At 51.8% G+C, this 16,395-nt stretch overlaps 1 non-coding gene across 1 annotated transcript in view; it reads right to left on the bottom strand.

Moving 5' to 3' along the window:
* Window positions 1-12,768: 12,768 nt before the first annotated feature.
* Window positions 12,769-16,395, bottom strand: part of LOC146839059 (28S ribosomal RNA) — a 3,719-nt gene continuing 92 nt past the window's right edge. Inside the window, exon 1 of the ribosomal RNA XR_014961042.1 lies at window positions 12,769-16,395. This exon is cut by the window's right edge and continues 92 nt beyond it. This is a non-coding gene — a ribosomal RNA (28S ribosomal RNA).

The raw sequence follows: 16,395 nt of genomic DNA, 5'->3' as shown, positions 1-16,395 counted from the left end.
CAGAGACACACCTTCACTCATCGAAGAGCTACGTTTTTTATGAGTGGACAGGTCTCTCATTTTGCGACCTCGGCCACAATGCAAAGAGAAAGTAGGAAAAGGAAAAGCAATAGAAAAAGCAGGTGCTGGGCAAGGAAGCACAAAAGACACAGTAAAACCAACATGGAGACAGTAACAAGTGAACCATAGATTGACAACACAGTTATAAATCTCATAGTTATGGATCTTAGCAAAGAAGAAGAAAAGATTTTATCATTAGGACTGTCTTTTTGTTCTACGACTAAATTTGATTACGCACAAACTAGGACTTCCAGATTTATAGATCATTTTCTCCAGGAACATGTATGTAAATTACCCTTATGCATAAGGGACACCAAATATTTCTTGCGTAAAATATATAATGTGCCCTGGGGTGAACGGTACTTACTTATGACCCTAGATGTTACAGCGCTCTATAAGAGCATTATACACGTCAATGGGATAAGAGCAGTGAAACACTACTTGGGATCAAAACCTATACATTTACACCAGCACACAATTATGCTTCTTAGCATGGCCGAATGGTGTCTAGGCAACAACCTCTTTATGTATGAGTGACATACCTACAAACAAACTCAGGAGACAGCAGTGGGTACCTGCTTCGCCCCCAGGTATGCTTATTTGCATATGGGCTTGTGGGAGAAGCAGGTACTCAAGGTCAACTATGTTAAAGAATGGTGAGAGAATGTGGTCCTCTGAACCAGATATATAGATGATTTATTCATCTTGTGGAAGAGATCACCTGAGTCGGCACAAAGATTTTCACAAGAAATCAATAATAACGATCAGAACCTCTCATTCACCTGTGACATCAGTACGAAAGAAGTAAACTTCTTATATCTTGTGGTATATGTAGAGAACAATATGCTTCATATAAAAACATACAGAAAGCCGACATCAGGGAATTCCACTAAGGACGCAACATGAAGATCATACAATCACCACTCAAAGTAACATCGATTGAGATCAGAGGTACATATAACTGCAAAAGTGATTTTGTGGTGTATGTGCTGGAAGGTACTTGCCAGAAACGATATGTGGGCAGCACTATAAGCATAGTTCACATCAGGATACAGTAACATCTTAGAGCATTTGCCAATGATGACCAAAGGTACCCAGTAGCAGGACATATTAATCAATGTCATCAAGGTAATGCGAAGGATTTAGTATATTCTGTCATTGACGCTGTCCCCAAAAGCCCAGGGGGAGGAAACAGACAGCTCCAATTAAGGAGATTGGAATCGAGGTACATATTAACCCCTTGTGTGCCCTTGACGGAACCACGCCGTCATGAGCCACGGGCGCCGTGTGCTCATGACGGCGTGGTTCCGTCATGGAGCGGCCGCTCCTCCCACGCGGCTCGAATTCCCCGCCTGTGCGGGCGAATTAGAGAGTGGGCGGAGTCGTGATGGAACCACGCCGTCATGAGCACAGCTCGCCCGTGACTCATGACGGCGCGGTTCCGTCATGAGCACCGTGCCACCGTGCTGCCCCCAAACCCCCCCAGCGCTGCGGCGGAATTCGCGCCGCAGCAAAGGGGTTAATGTTGAACACCAGAATACCTCAGGGATTGAAATCCGATGAGGAATTAACGGTACATCTTTAGCTGCAGGCCCTCCCTCCCGCAGACTGGGTGTAAGGTATACTTTTAGTAAACATTTCCACACTCATTTAGATTAGTTTATTTACTTAGTTCATATGTAATATTTTAGTAACATATTGTCATGGTGTTTGACTGAAGTACATGATGTGAATAAGTGAAGGGGTTCAGATACATGTGGTATTTTCGAATCAACTGTTTGTTGTCTGCCCGTGGGGGATCCCGCACGCCGGACAGAGCTCAAGCCCCGGGCGCGGTCCCAGGTTCTGCACCCTAGCCAGGCTGAGGAAAGCCTCCCTGGGCCCCGGTGGACCCCCGTCCCCAGCACCCGGACCCACAGCTGGCTTGCAGGACGGGGGTTTCCGCACCTCGGACACGTAGGTTGGAGCTCAAGCCCGGGTCCCAGCTTCTGAACCCTAGCCAGGCCGGGGAGAGTCTCCCCGGGCCCCTGTGGACTCCCATCCCAAGTGCCAGTACCCTCGGCTGGCTTGCTGGACGGGGGGGCTCCCGCACACTGGGGCCTGCCAGACGGAGCTCAAGCCTCAGGCCCGGTGCAACCTTTCAAACCCTAGCCAGACCGGTGAAAGCCTCCCCAGGCCACGGTGGACCCTGTCCCCAGCGCCCGGAACCTTGGCTAGCTTGCAGGACAGGGTCTCCCACAACACGGGGCCCGCCAGACAGAGCTCAAGCCACAGGCACAGTCCTAGCTTCCGAACCCTAGCCAGGCTGGGGAGAGCCTCCCCGTGCCCCGGTGGACCCCCCTGGGCGGCACAGGACATCCGCAAGTCGCTGCCATCACAGACCAGGCCCAGGCGTCCCTTGCTCAGGACTTCTCCAAGATCTCCAGGGGCTCCGGCTCAGCCCCCCTTTCACGCAGGGCTGGCCTCCTGCCACTCCTCGCCCCGGAGACAGCGGGGAGCTAGGCAGTCCTCCCCGATCTGCAGCCGCCCTGCCCTGGCTGCTGACTGTGCGCCCCCACACCCAGACCCTAGGGCGTCAGGGTGGTGAGTCCACCTTCCCGGGGCAGGAACCAAGGAGGATTAAGCCCAGGCCACGCCTGTGAGAAGTTGGCCTGATGTATGATGTCACTAGTTCTAGTGTACACCTTATATCAGTCCAAACAACCCTTATGGTGATTGGTTGTAAAGTCAACCTTATAGACCAGCTATCCTAGTGGTAGCATGGACAAGAGCAGTCTTAGGCTAAACTCTGTATGGCGTGTGAAGCCAACTGTTATACCATTTGTAACCCCTTGAATACCAAATGAAAGGACACCACAACAGATATATATATATATATATAAAATAAAGTGTATTTATTCTAGTCAAACCCTCAGCACTCTTTATGAGATTCGAGGTAAGTACAACACAGTCTTATTCAAGCATACATTAAGTCACACAGGTAAGTAATACAGTTAGGCCCTAGGGGCCACGCAAACCATATACTAAGTAAGTGGTATAAGGACCACTGTCACGAACACAGGATAGGCCTAGGCCTAGGGAATCGCTGGGGCTACACTATACTACCAAAGGTTAGGAAGTGGGAGGCCCACGGGATTCAGGTGCAGAGTGGAAACACTCACGCGTAATGCGTATAATCGGTAGAAAACAGTACAGTTTAGAAATTAGGAGTTTTAGGACACTTCTGGAATAGCTAGGAGTACGAGACTTGAAAACTAGACACTAGGATAGTCACTACCCTTGTGAGCACCGGAGTACCCAAGTTACCTAGCCCACGGGCTGCGGGTACATAGGTGTGAACTTGCGTCGGGTTTCGTCGTTGACTCCTATGGATGCCTGAAGAAAAGATGCTGGCAGGCCACCAGTGAAGAGTGTCCGGTGGATCCCGAGGATGGGATCAAGAAGGAAGGATACCTGCAAGCAGAAGGGACAAAGTCTGGGTCAGGAAGGAACCAGGCGATGTCGTGAAGCTTGCAGTGAAGAGGTGAAGCTTGTCGCAGCAGCCACGGGTACCAGGAGACGTCGAGGACGACCAGGACCAGGAGGCGAGCTGTCCCACGAAGGCTCTTGCTGTCGGTGGCGTCGAAGTCGAGTTAGGACTCACCAAGCCTTGGCAAGCGGAACCCACGCAGGATGGAGGACTTGCTTCTGGTGCAGACCAGGAAGGTCTGGGGTGCTTCTCTTTTGAGGAGCGGGTGCTAGTCTGGAGGAGCCGGACCAGCAAGATGAAATTCAAGGTTCGTCGTCGGAAGGGTCACTAGCCAACGGGCCAGCAACCGGACAACACGTCGAGCAGGTCAGGTGCGGAAGGGCCCCACGCAGAACACGTGAAGTGTGGGGAGCTGGTCTTCTTTGCAGATGGTGCTCGGGATGGGGGCTTCACAATTCCCCAAGCACAGCCTTGAGGAAGCCTCGGAAGTCACGCTAGTCAGCTACTAGCCACTTTTCCCAAGTCGCCGGTCCCACGTCCCTCGTCGCCTCCACGGGTCTCAGCTTTGCTGTAGATGTGGATCTGGTTCAGAGGTGTCTGGAAGTCTCGGCGCTGGTCAGTCTCTACAGTCGTCCCTCGTAGGATCAGTCGCAAAGCAAGCAGCAGTCACTGGATGGTGCCTGGTTTCCCAGGGTGGTCACTCCTTGGCAACAAGGGAGATTCTTCAGTCTTCTTCCTGAGGTCGAATGTCGAAGGTCCAGAGTTTCTGTTCAAGTTGCAGGTTCAGGATAATCATCATCATCAACAAAGCTTTATTTCGACAAGTAATATCATAAAAGCGCATTTACACATAATAACACAATTCAATCAAATACATATAAGAACAAGTCGTAAAAAAGGTTTTTAGATACAATAAATAATTAAAAATGTATTAAACATAATCAGCTTTGTGAATAGTGTATAAAAATTTGGAACTGTCAGATGGCCTTCTGCCTAATCAGCCATGCCCAGGCGAGGAATTTAGCCACACCACATGCTATAGTAGTAGTAGCATCAGTTTTAAGGATTCTAAGTGCTACAGTGTGGTCCCTCGTCCCCAGCTGCAGGCACACAGGTTTAAGCCATTTCAATCTGGGTTTTAGAAATGGATACATTCTCCGCTGTTCCTGGACAGTATGGGCAGTCAGCGGAAGTTTGATGCGGGGGGTTCCACCTGCTAGTACGATCACGAAGGGGGAGGATCCCAAACCTAAACTGAACAAAGAGAGATCTGTCCCTAGACTTTGTGATGAAATCTAGGTAAGGTTCCAAGCGAGAAATATCCTTATGTTGGCTAAACTCGTCAGTCAATCGACCTGGGTTTGGATCCCTCTGCTCCTGGAGATTGACCCATGTCCAAAAAGCTCTCTTGGTAGCTTCCTTTGATAATAGTGCCCCAGAATCCCAAGCAGATGTGAGGCCTATTGCCATCAAAAGCTTCTTTATGTTGACAAGCCAACCTATTTTGTGGGCTCCATGAAGGTTCATGACTTCTCTTAGGCCATCAGCATATTTAGAGAGCTCAGGGTGCGCTAAAGCCGTGCCCAATATAAAAGGGGGCGCAGAGTTACTATATCTATTGATAGATCGCCGGCCCAAATCGCTCAGTAGAGGCTTAGTAGGGGTACCCATTGGGAGAGATATAAGTTCCCTGAAGAACTTGTTTTCACCAGTAACAAGTGCATCGACGCAACCAAAGCCCCATAATTCTGCACCGTAAAGGGCACAGCCTACGGCTTTAGCAGCATAGTTTCCAAGGCTGAAGCAATGGGTTTCGTAGTGGAGGCCCGGAATTCCCTCCCTATGGCTCCCATTACTCGCCTATGGTTTAGCACCATTTTATCAATATGAGCCTGCCATTTGAGCTTATCAGAGATTCTGATCCCTAAATAATCAAACTCTTTGACGCGCTCCAATGGCTTCCCATCAAGGGTCAAAATGGATCTGGATGATTTGCTTGGGTTAAAATAGAGGAGTTTGGTTTTAGCTGTGTTGATGACAAGGCCCCTCAACTTACAGGACAGGGAAAAACGATCCAATAGTGTCTGTAAGCCCGCAGGTGTTTTCGAAATTAGAAGTGTGTCGTCCGCAAAAAGTAAAGCAGAAACTTTGTCCCCCGCCAGGACTGGAACATCAGCATTAATTTCGAGCAGGAAAGAAACCACACCATTCACAAAAAGTGTGAAGAGTGTAGGGGCCAGTACACAGCCCTGACGAACCCCTCTATTCACCGGGATTTTTTGAGTTTTTTGCTCTTGCGACCCCCATCTAATACAGGCATAGTTTCCTTCATGCATCCGAATCAAAAGATTCAGAATATATGGAGGAATCCCCATCTCCTCCAGAATCAACCACAGGCGATCATGGGGGACCAGGTCAAAGGCGGTTTTTAAATCAATGAACGCCAGGTACAGTCCACCCTTGCCAATGGTGACCACCTTCCAATACAGTAGCACCAGCCTAAACGCCTGGTCGATCGTGCTTGTGGAGCTCCTAAAACCCGCCTAAAACTGTGAGATTATGTCGTTATCATCTGCCCATGTGTGGATCCTCTCGAGGAGGACCCTACCGACCAACTTTTGTCCAGTGTCGATAAGACTAATTGGGCGCAAGTTAGCTGGGTCCCCCCTTGGGCCCCTCTTATAGATAGGGATTACTTCGGCTCCCTTCCAAGAATTTGGTACCAGTGAGCCCTCCAGCAAGGCATTAATAAAGAGCTCGAAGTAAGAGGCCCATCCCTCCACATTAGCTTTAAATACATCACCTGGGATGCCATCAGGTCCCGGGGCTTTTGCAGGTACGATCTTATTAATTGCTACTTCGACCTCCCTCAATGGCTATATTCCCAACTCGTGGGCGAGGATCACCTATTTGCTCGTCCCCTACGTTTAATTTCCTGAAGTGCTCAAACCATTCCCTATCTGTTATGTGGTTGGGAATTTGGTCCAATTCACATCTGTTAAATCTTCTCACTAAAGACCAGAAGAGCTCAGCATTTTTTGAGTGGCACGCGGTTTTTAGGCTATCCCAACGCAGCTCTTCCCAATCTTTCTTTGCAGCTGCAATGGGCTGCCTATAATGCAGTCTTGCCAGCCGAACATCACCCGGATTATTAGTTTTAATGGCAAGGACCAGGCTGTCTTTTTTTAATCTACAATTCCTATTAAACCACTTCTGCGCTGGCTTGACACTCATTTGGCCTTTTTTATTATGGTCAAGAAATAGAGAACCTATCGAATCGATAGTTTCCACGTAGACTTTCACTGCTGCAGCAGGGCCTGCCCCATCCCTGCAAACTTCAGAGAGCTTAAGAGTCTGGTCAGCAAGAATTTCCTCAAGGGTAATAAGTTTTGAGTCACTCAAGATAAATTTAGGCCATTTAAGAAACCTTTTGCAGTTAGATGGTAAAACTGTCTTGGACAACATACGCATTTCGGGAGTGGGTATGAACTCTTTACTGAGCCATGTTTCCCGCATTTTAAGGGACACAACATTATGATCGCTATTTATTGTTGGTATAATAGCCATATCTATGACAAATTTCCATGCCCTCCTATCGATCATTATATAGTCGATTCTGCTTTGGGAGGGGACCCTATTGAAGGTATTAGCTCCCAATACATCGGAAATTGTGCGTCCATTGACAGCTCTTAGCCCAAATTCTGATGATAGAGCATTTATTTGAATAATAACTGGTGACCATCTCTTCACTGGCTTGAGTGACAGAGACGGAACGCCCCATCTGGCGTCCTCATCATAAATTCCCAGGATGTCTTCAGTTGCAAGGGGCTCGAATGAACAATTAAAATCACCGCCAACCAAAAGAAAGGAGTCTGAGTGGCAACAGTGAAGCAGGTCGGAGAGGGCAGAGATAGTAGGAGATTTTGCACCCCTTTGGGTTCCCCGTACATATACATTAAAAATTTCCCAAGTATAATTGCTCTTGGAGCACTTGATGGATAGCCGCATTACATCCAGTGTGGAACAGATATGTTATTTTAATTTATTCAGCGCACAGCTACTCGGAAGTGTCCCGGCGCTATAGACCGCTGGGGAACCCGTCCTGGCTATCCCTGTGAGATGGTCCCTTTCTGGGTATCTCCAAGGTGAAACCAGGCATCCCCGGCGTCTATGGGGGGCCGTTGTAGAGATGAGGCAAGCTTAATGCCCAGAGTTGCCGAGTGTGTTCCTGGTTAGAGTAGGTACCGAGGCGAGAATTATCGAGTCCGTTTTGACCCTGGTCCACGACCCTGCCGCGTCGGGAATTGAACCCTGGTCCCTGGCCGATTCTCTGCTTAAGGGTCTGCCGCCTCTAACCAGTGAGCCACACCTCTCCACCAATATGCTGAATTATCTTGAGATTAAGTTCTGCCCTAACCCAAACCATAAGTCCACCAGATGGGCGGCCTCGACCCACCGTGGTGGCAGGAACAAAATAACATGAAAAACCCGACTTATGCAATGGCTCAAGGCTCCAGGTTTCCTGGAACATACACAGGTCATAAGCATCAATAAAAGCATTCCAGTCCGGAAGAGAGAGTTTGCTGCGCAAACCTGCCACGTTCCACGACGCAAGCTTGAGATGGCTAGAAGAGTCATCCCGTGGACCTGCGATACTTAGGGGATGGACCAGATGTGAATCGATGTTATTAATAATAACCCTCTGTGTTGGAATAACGGGGGTGGATGAATCTAGGCCCAAAGAATTTGGTGGTGTTGTGGGTTCAGAGGTGTAGCAACTCAGGGATAGCAAAGGACTGGAGGGTGCTCCACCACTACCCTGGAGTAAATCAACAGCCTCCAGGGTGCTAAAGCGATTTTGAATGACAGTAGGATCTAGAGGTGGTATAGGTCTGAGCCAACCCCCTTGCGGGAAACCCCTCCCATTTCATTGGACCAATGTCCACCCATCCATTGGTGAGGTGAAATGACCAGGGGGATAGAAATAGGTCAGGGGGAGAGAACGTATGGATGTTCCTGTGCTAGGGTGTCTCCAATTACAAATGAACTCCACTATTTTGGGGTCATTGAAATTAATTAAGACACAGTCCCCGCTAATATTTTTGGCCAAATGGCCTACCCATGAGACCCTCCTCACCATAAGAATCTTGCACACTGTGTGTGTTGGCAATGGTCTATTTTTATTGAGCCAATGCACAACCCTATTCTTTAGAGTGGTGGGAGATTCTGCTTCGTGGGTACTCAATTCGGGGACCCCTGTAAGGATTACCACAAAGGGAGAAGCCTCCGGAGGTAAATTTGGGACATTATCCCCCCTGGTGGTCTGGGGGGAGGCAGTCCTCCCATCCTCCTTAGGCTGGGATATATCATGCCGGGGGGATTTAGTAGCAGAAGGCACAGCTGTGCCCATAATGACGTCAGAGGAGGCCTGGTGATCTATAGACAGTACAGGGGGATTATTTAAAGAAGCCGGAACATTTTCTGCTCCAGGAGTAACCAGTAATTTGGGGGCCCTATGGTGAGGGACATGCTTTAAAGAGTCTACAATTCCCCCAAAACCTTGCTCTATCCTAAGTAAATGCTGCTCAATCTTAGAAATTCTGTCCTCTAGGGGACGGAGGAGAAGCCTAATTGCATCATAGAAGTTGGACATCTCAGGGACCCCTCCCTCCGTTTTATCATCTATGCTGGTCCCTCCATTTGCAGCTTGATGTGCCATTCTGGTGGATAATGAATGGTCTGAGGATACAACTTTATTTGCTGACGCCGCCAAAGGGGGTTGCTTTTGCAAAGGCATACTAGAGTTTTTAGTATGACTTACAGCTATCAGCTTCTTTCTACCAATCTTGTGCTTCCCACCATTATTAGTACGGGGCCCTTGCTTGTTTTTTGGAATGGCACCAGGATTCATCTCACGTAATTGCCTGGTGCTAGGCTCTGGCACTATGCTGGAAGCAAATGGTAGCAAACAGGGCGATGTCAACAAGGAATCTGAAACCGTGGACTGGTCCCCCATAGATACAGCAGTTGTGCCACTAGGTGTTAAGTCTATAGTTGGAGAGTCAAGATGTGAACAGAGAGCATCATCACCGTTTAGGACTTGATGAACAGGAGACTGCATAAGCGCAATGTGACCCATAGAGGACCTCCTTGCCACCGCAAGGTCCTGCGAAACACTCCGTTCCAGCAATGTGATCTCTTGGTCGATGACACAGTTTACCTTGGTGATAAATTGGTCCATAGTTCCTGAAAGATGGACATTGGCCCCTCTGCCTCTAGTGTCTTTAGGGGGCATTGTAGAACCAACACGTTAGTAAAAGTAATATGTTTACAAATCAAGCAACCACCAAGATAAGCAGAAAGTCCCGGCCTCTTTTTTTTATAATTTTTTTGTTTTTTTAGTCTAAGGAATGGCCACCCTTAGGCTAAGCAGGTGACCCAATATGCTTGTGTCCTTTCCCCGGCGCTACCTAACAGCGCTATTGCCAGATGCCGTGACTGGGAGATAATGGGAATAAAAAAATTATTGATGATAGTCAGTTGCCCCTACACCAACTACTCCCAATTGGTGTCAATACGTGGGGGGAAGACTGGACAAGACCAGGTATAATAACAAAAGAAAGCCCTAACGGCTACACAGCACAAGAAATACACACACAGCCCTGACCCGTTAGAAATGAGCTCCCCAGTACCTTACGTCCTTGTCAGCAGCAAATCTTCGTTAGGGGGGAGGCCCAGCCCAGCCAGGTACGGTCAGTGACGGGCAAGGACGGGCCCGCCCTTGGCCCGGGCTTCGCCCGCACGCGTCCCGCGCTGCGGGGCTCCTGCAGGGCTTTTGAAAGGCCTAGGCGCTGCCGGAAATCGTCATCGGCATGCGCCCAGTGCCAGGGATTCTGGGGCTTGTAGTCTGGGTGGCCGTTCCCCTCATGGCGTCGGCGAGACTGGACTGCTGGCAAAATCTGCCCCTCGATGGCCGTTCCCCTCACGGCAGGAATGGAAGGCAGGAAAGCAAAGGTACGTGTCGCCCAAATATCAGAAGGCGCGTCCCGCGCTGCAGGGCTCCTGCAGGGCTTTTGAAAGGCCTAGGCGCTGCCGGAGATCATCATCGGCATGCGCCCAGTGCCAGGGATTCTGGGGCTTGTAGTCTGGGTGGCCGTTCCCCTCACGGCGTCGGCGAGACTGGACTGCTGGCAAAATCTCCCCCTCGATGGCCATTCCCCTCACGGCAGGAATGGAAGGCAGGAAAGCAAAGGTACGTGTCGCCCAAATATCAGAAGGCGCGTCCCGCGCTGCGGGGCTCCTCCAGGGCTTTTGAAAGGCCTAGGCGCTGCCGGAGATTGTCCTCGGCATGCGCCCAGTGCCAGGGATTCTGGGGCTTGTAGTCTGGGTGGCCGTTCCCCTCACGGCATCGGCGAGACTGGACTGCTGGCAAAATCTCCCCCTCGATGGCCGTTCCCCTCACGGCAGGAGTGGAAGGCAGGAAAGCAAAGGTACGTGTCACCCAAATATCAGAAGGCGCGTCAGGATAATCTAATTTAGCAGGGCTCAGCTACCTACTGATATACTGGGCTAGTGGGCTGGGCTACCTGCAAGGTCCCTCCTATGGGTGGGACCAGGAAGGGGGGTGGTTACACCCCCTTTACTTTGTCCAGTTTCACGCCAGGACTGGGGCTGGAGTGCCCCAGCACCGGTTTGAACTGGACTATGCATGGGACACCTTGTGTGCCCCAGGCATGTCTCATTCCTTTCAGCCCTCCCTGCCCCAATACACTAAAGTCTGTCTGGGGAGGGGCTAGCACCTCCCCAAGCAGGAAACCTATTGTCCAAGCCTCCCTTGCCGGGATCACTCCCAGCAGCAGGAGGTCAGACTCGTGTCAGTGGCAGCAGCATCCATTTTGTGATGCTGAGGCTTTGGTCAGAGTTAACCAGCAAAGTAGGATTTTAACATGTCTCTCCCTCTAGAAGGGAGGAATAATATTCCCATCACCAGAAATGGTATGGGGGTATTATTCCAAAGTGTTAGACACCTTACACGACATGTTTTGATAAAGCCAAACCATAGTTACCATAACCATTTAAGATTATAAGGTACTTTAAGAGTATATGGTAGGCTATATCATAGAACAGCTATAAGGACATGGTTCCAAAAGCTGCAGACAGGCTTAGCTCATGCTAGAGCACCATCTCACATGTTACCAAGAACTCTGCCTCCAGGATTGTTAAGGCCTGCCATAGGAGTGGCTGATAGGTACACATGTGTCTATATAGAAGGTAGGTATAGGAATACTACACCTAAGCAAGGGGTGATTACACAACCTTGCCCCAGCTGAGTGATCAGCCAGTTGTGTCTGATCGGAAGGCAAGACCAGGGGTGGCATAATACATGCTGCAGCCCCTGGGAGGCCTAGGGTACACCTATGCCCTGGGTACCTAGGGTACACTGTACAGGGTCCAATAAGGTGATCCTTACCAATTGTGTATGTACCTAGGGTACATGGAGTCCATTTTAAAGAGAGAGCAGACAGCCTGAGACCCTGAATGGCAGGATCTCAGGCCAACTAAGTCGAAAAACCAGCTAGACACTAGGCAAAAAGTTGGGGGTAACCATAGTCAGATATCCACCTTCCTACAACGCCCTCTCTCTGTCGGCCTGCCCGGGCAGCCCATTTTCCTCGACTATTACGCCTCCACATAGTGGGGGTTACAGAACCCTGGGGAAGGACAAAAGATGGAGTAAGCCCGGCTGGCCATCTGGTCACCCAGCCCGCAGGGCCATCTGGTCGCCCGGCCCGCAGGGCCATTTGGTCGCCCGGCCCGCAGGGCCATCTGGTCGCACGGCCTACAGGACCATCTGGTCACACGGCCAGGCTACCAGATGGCCCGGGACGACCCAGCGCCCAGATGGCCTGAGACAGCCAGACCCAGTCGCCCTTGCAGTCCAATGACTGCAACGGTGGCCAGGCGCTCCGAGGCCGCTGCCCGACTTGCACGGGAGCAGTGGGCCCGGCCCAGACCATCTGGTCACCCTGCTGACCCGCAAGGGATGGTGGCCCCCATCCCCGCTCCCTGGTTGGGCAGGGACGGAAGGAAGAGACCCCGTGCTGGAGTGCACGTGGTGGAGGCGGCCTCCCGCAGGCCCACATTACCCCCTCTGCATCCCTCCCGCCAGCGCAGCGGCAGACAGTCCCACCCCCGGGTGTGGTGGAGGAGGGCGTCCACTGGTGCCCACGCACGGAGAGACAAGAGCTTGGCTCAGAGGATGACTTTCAATAGATCGCAGCGAGGTAGCTGCTCTGCTACTTACGAAACCCTTACCCAGAATCAGGTCGTCTACGAATGATTTAGCACCGGGTGCCCCGCGAACATGTGGTGCAGTAAGGGTGATGGAGGTGGCCCCCTTCCGTCTGCGCTCCGGTCCCCAACACAGTGGCTCTACGCACCGCCCCCCAAAGAGAGGCCGGCTATCCCAGGGCACGCGAGGCTCCACAGCGGTATCGTTACGGTTTAGGGGGGATTTCTGACTTAGAGGCGCTCAATCATAATCCAATAGATGGTAGCTTTGCCCCATTGGCTCCTCAGTCAAGCACATACACCAAAGGTCGGAACCTGTTAGTCTTGTACTGAGCAGGATTACTATTGCAACACCACATCATCAGTAGGGTAAAACTAACCTGTCTCACAATGGTCTAAACCCAGCTCACGTTCCCTATTAGTGGGTGAACAATCCAACGCTTGGTGAATTCTGCTTCACAATGATAGGAAGAGCCGACATTGAAGGCTCAAAAAACTACGTCGCTATGAATGCTTGGCAGCCACAATCCAGTTATCCCTGGGGTAACTTTTCTGACACCTCCTGCTTGAAATCCAAAAAGTCAGAATGATCGTGAGTCCCTGCTTTTACGGTCTGTATTCGTACTGAAAATCGAGATCAAGCAAGCTTTTGCCCTTGTGCTCCATGGGAGGTTTATCTCCTCCCAGAGCTCGTCTTAGGACACCTGCGTTATCGTTTGACAGGTGTATTGCCCCAGTCAAACTCCCCACCTCCCCACCTCCCCACCTGCCACTGTCCCCGTAGTGGGTCGCGCCCGGCGGGCGTCAGGTGCTTGGAGCTAGAAAGAAGAGCCCCACGGGGCTCGCCCCCGCCTCACCGGGTAAGTGAAAAAACAATAAGAGTAGTGGTATTTCACCGGCAGCCCGAGGGCCTCCCACTTATCTTACACCTGTCATGTGCCAGAACAGAGTCTAGCTCAACAGACCTTCTTTCCCTGCTGATTCTGCCAAGCCTGTTCCCTTGGCTGTGGTTTTGTTAGATAGTATGTAGGGACAGTGATAATCTCGTTCATCCATTCATGAGCGTCACTAATTAGATGACGAGGCATTCGGGTACTTTAAGAGAGTCATAGTTACCCCCGCCGCTTACCAGCACTTCATTGAATTTCTTCACTTTGACATTAAGAGCACTGGGCAGAAATCACATCGTGTCAACACCCGCCTTGGGTCTTCACGATGCTTTGTTTTAATTAAACAGTCAGATTCCCCTGGTCTGCACCAGTTCTAAGTCAGCTGCTAGGTGCCGGCCGAGGCAGGATGCCGGCCCGCACTCCTGGGGAGGGAGCACGGGGATAGGCGACCACCGCAGCTGAGGAAATCCACAGGAAGGGCCCGGCTCGCGTCCAGAGTTGTCCGCCACCCCGGAAGGAGGCACCTCGTCCAGCCGAGGCACGCGCCCAGCCCGTCTGAGCCAGCCCAAAGAGCCAATCTTTTTCCCGGAGTTACCGAAGCCAATCCTTTTCCCGGAATTATGGATCTGACTTGCTGACTTTCCTGATCTACATTGTTCCAACATGCCAGAGGCTGTTCTGCTTGGAGACCTGCTGCGGATATGGGTACGGCCCGGCGCAAGATTTACACCATCTGCCCTGGATTTTCAAGGACCAGTGAGAGCTCACCGGACGCCGCCGGAACCGTGACACTTTCCAAGGCTCGAACCTATTCCAGGGCGCCCTGCCCTTCACAAAGAAAAGAGAATTCTCCAGGGGCTCCCGCCGGCTTCTCCGGGATCATTTGCGTTACCGCACTGGACGCCTCGAGGGCGCCCGTCTCCGCTACTCCGGGTTCGGGGATCTGAACCCGACTCCCTTTCGATCGGCCGAGGGCAACGGAGGCCATTGCCCGTCCCTTCCGAATGGCGCTCGCCCATCGCTTAGGACCGACTGACCCATGTTCAACTGCTGTTCACATGGAACCCTTCTCCACTTTGGCATTCAAAGTTCTCGTTTGAATATTTGCTACTACTACCAAAGTCTGCACCTGCGGCAGCTCCACCCGGGCCCTCGCCCCTGGCTTCTGTGCACACCGCAGTGGCCCTCCTACTCGTCATGGCTTAGCCTCCGTGGCTCTCAGCGCCAGTGACAGCCGGGTATGGGCCCAAAGCTCCAGCGCCATCCATTTTCAGGGCTAGTTGATTCGACAGGTGAGTTGTTACACACTACTTAGCGGACACTGACTTCAATGGCCACCGTCCTGCTGTCTATATCAACCAACACCTTTTCTGGGGTCTGATGAGCATCGGCAGTGGGTGTCTTAACCTGGCATTCGTTTCATCCCGCAGCGCCAGTTCTGCTTACCAAAAGTGGCCCACAAGGCACTCGCATTCCACGCCCGGCTCCATGCCAGCGAGCCGGGCTTCTTACCCATTTAAAGTTTGATAATAGGTTGAGATCTTTTCGGCCCCAAGACCTCTAATCATTCGCTTTACCAGATAAAACTGGAGGCTCCAAGCGCCAGCTATCATGAGGGAAACTTCGGAGGGAACCAGCTACTAGATGGTTCGATTAGTCTTTCACCCCTATACCCAGGTCAGACGACCGATTGGCACGTCAGCACCGCTACGGACTTCCACCAGTTTGCTCTGGCTTTGCCCTGCCTAGGCATAGTTCACCATCTTTCGGGTCCTATCATGTATGCTCATGCTCCACCTCCCCGACGTAGCGGGCGAGACGGCCCGTGGTGTGCCCGTCGCTAGAAGCGCGGTGGGATCCCACCTCAGCCGGCACGCATCGGCCCTCACATTCATTGCGCCACAGGGATTCACTCGGCCCTCCGACTCACGCATGTGTTAGACTTCTTGGTCTGTGTTTCAAGATGGGCCGGGTGGGCAACCGATATCGCCACCTACCCCTGGGCCCCGTCCCCCCTTCCCTGCCCCAGCACACCCCGAGGGGTGACTGGAAACGGGTGCCCGGTGGAGGGCTTTGAGGCAGTCGAATCTCCCTCAGCCCGCAGACACGGCAAAGTTGCTGCCGGGGGGGCTGTAACAATCTCTGCCGGAGCGGAGGGCTACCTGCCACCCCTAAGCCTTCCCAGCCGACCCGGAGCCGGTCGCGGCGCACCACCATGGAGGAAATGCACACTGCGGAGGCCAGGTAGGGCCTGGGTGCCGGTCCCACGGATGGGATCCCGAACTCCTGGGACACCGACCTTCCCGCCGTGTTGAATACTCCGGGTGGGCTGCACGGTCCCCACCCATTTACGTCTCGACTGTTTCACGCACCGTCTTGAACTCTCCATTCAAAGTTCTTTTCAACTTTCCCTTACGGTACTTGTTGGCTATCGGTCTCGTGCCCATATTTAGCCTTAGATGGAGTTTACCACCTGCTTTGGGCTGCATTCCCAAGCAACCCGACTGAGAATACCTGATCCCGGTACACCGGGGGCCGCTACCGGCCTAACACCGTCCGCGGTGTGAGCCTTGATCAGAAGGACTTGGGCCCCCTGAGCGATGCTGGGGAGTTGGTCTTCTGTACGTCACATTTCCCACGCACGCCACCGGGCGGGGATTCGGCGCTGGGCTCTCCCCTCTTCAC

The sequence above is a fragment of the Triturus cristatus genome, chromosome 4_2 (genome assembly GCF_964204655.1).
Source record: "Triturus cristatus chromosome 4_2, aTriCri1.1, whole genome shotgun sequence".
In the NCBI taxonomy this organism is placed as follows: domain Eukaryota; kingdom Metazoa; phylum Chordata; class Amphibia; order Caudata; family Salamandridae; genus Triturus; species Triturus cristatus.
Note: the sequence above shows the minus strand (reverse complement) of the source record. Positions and strands in the feature narration are given on the sequence as shown.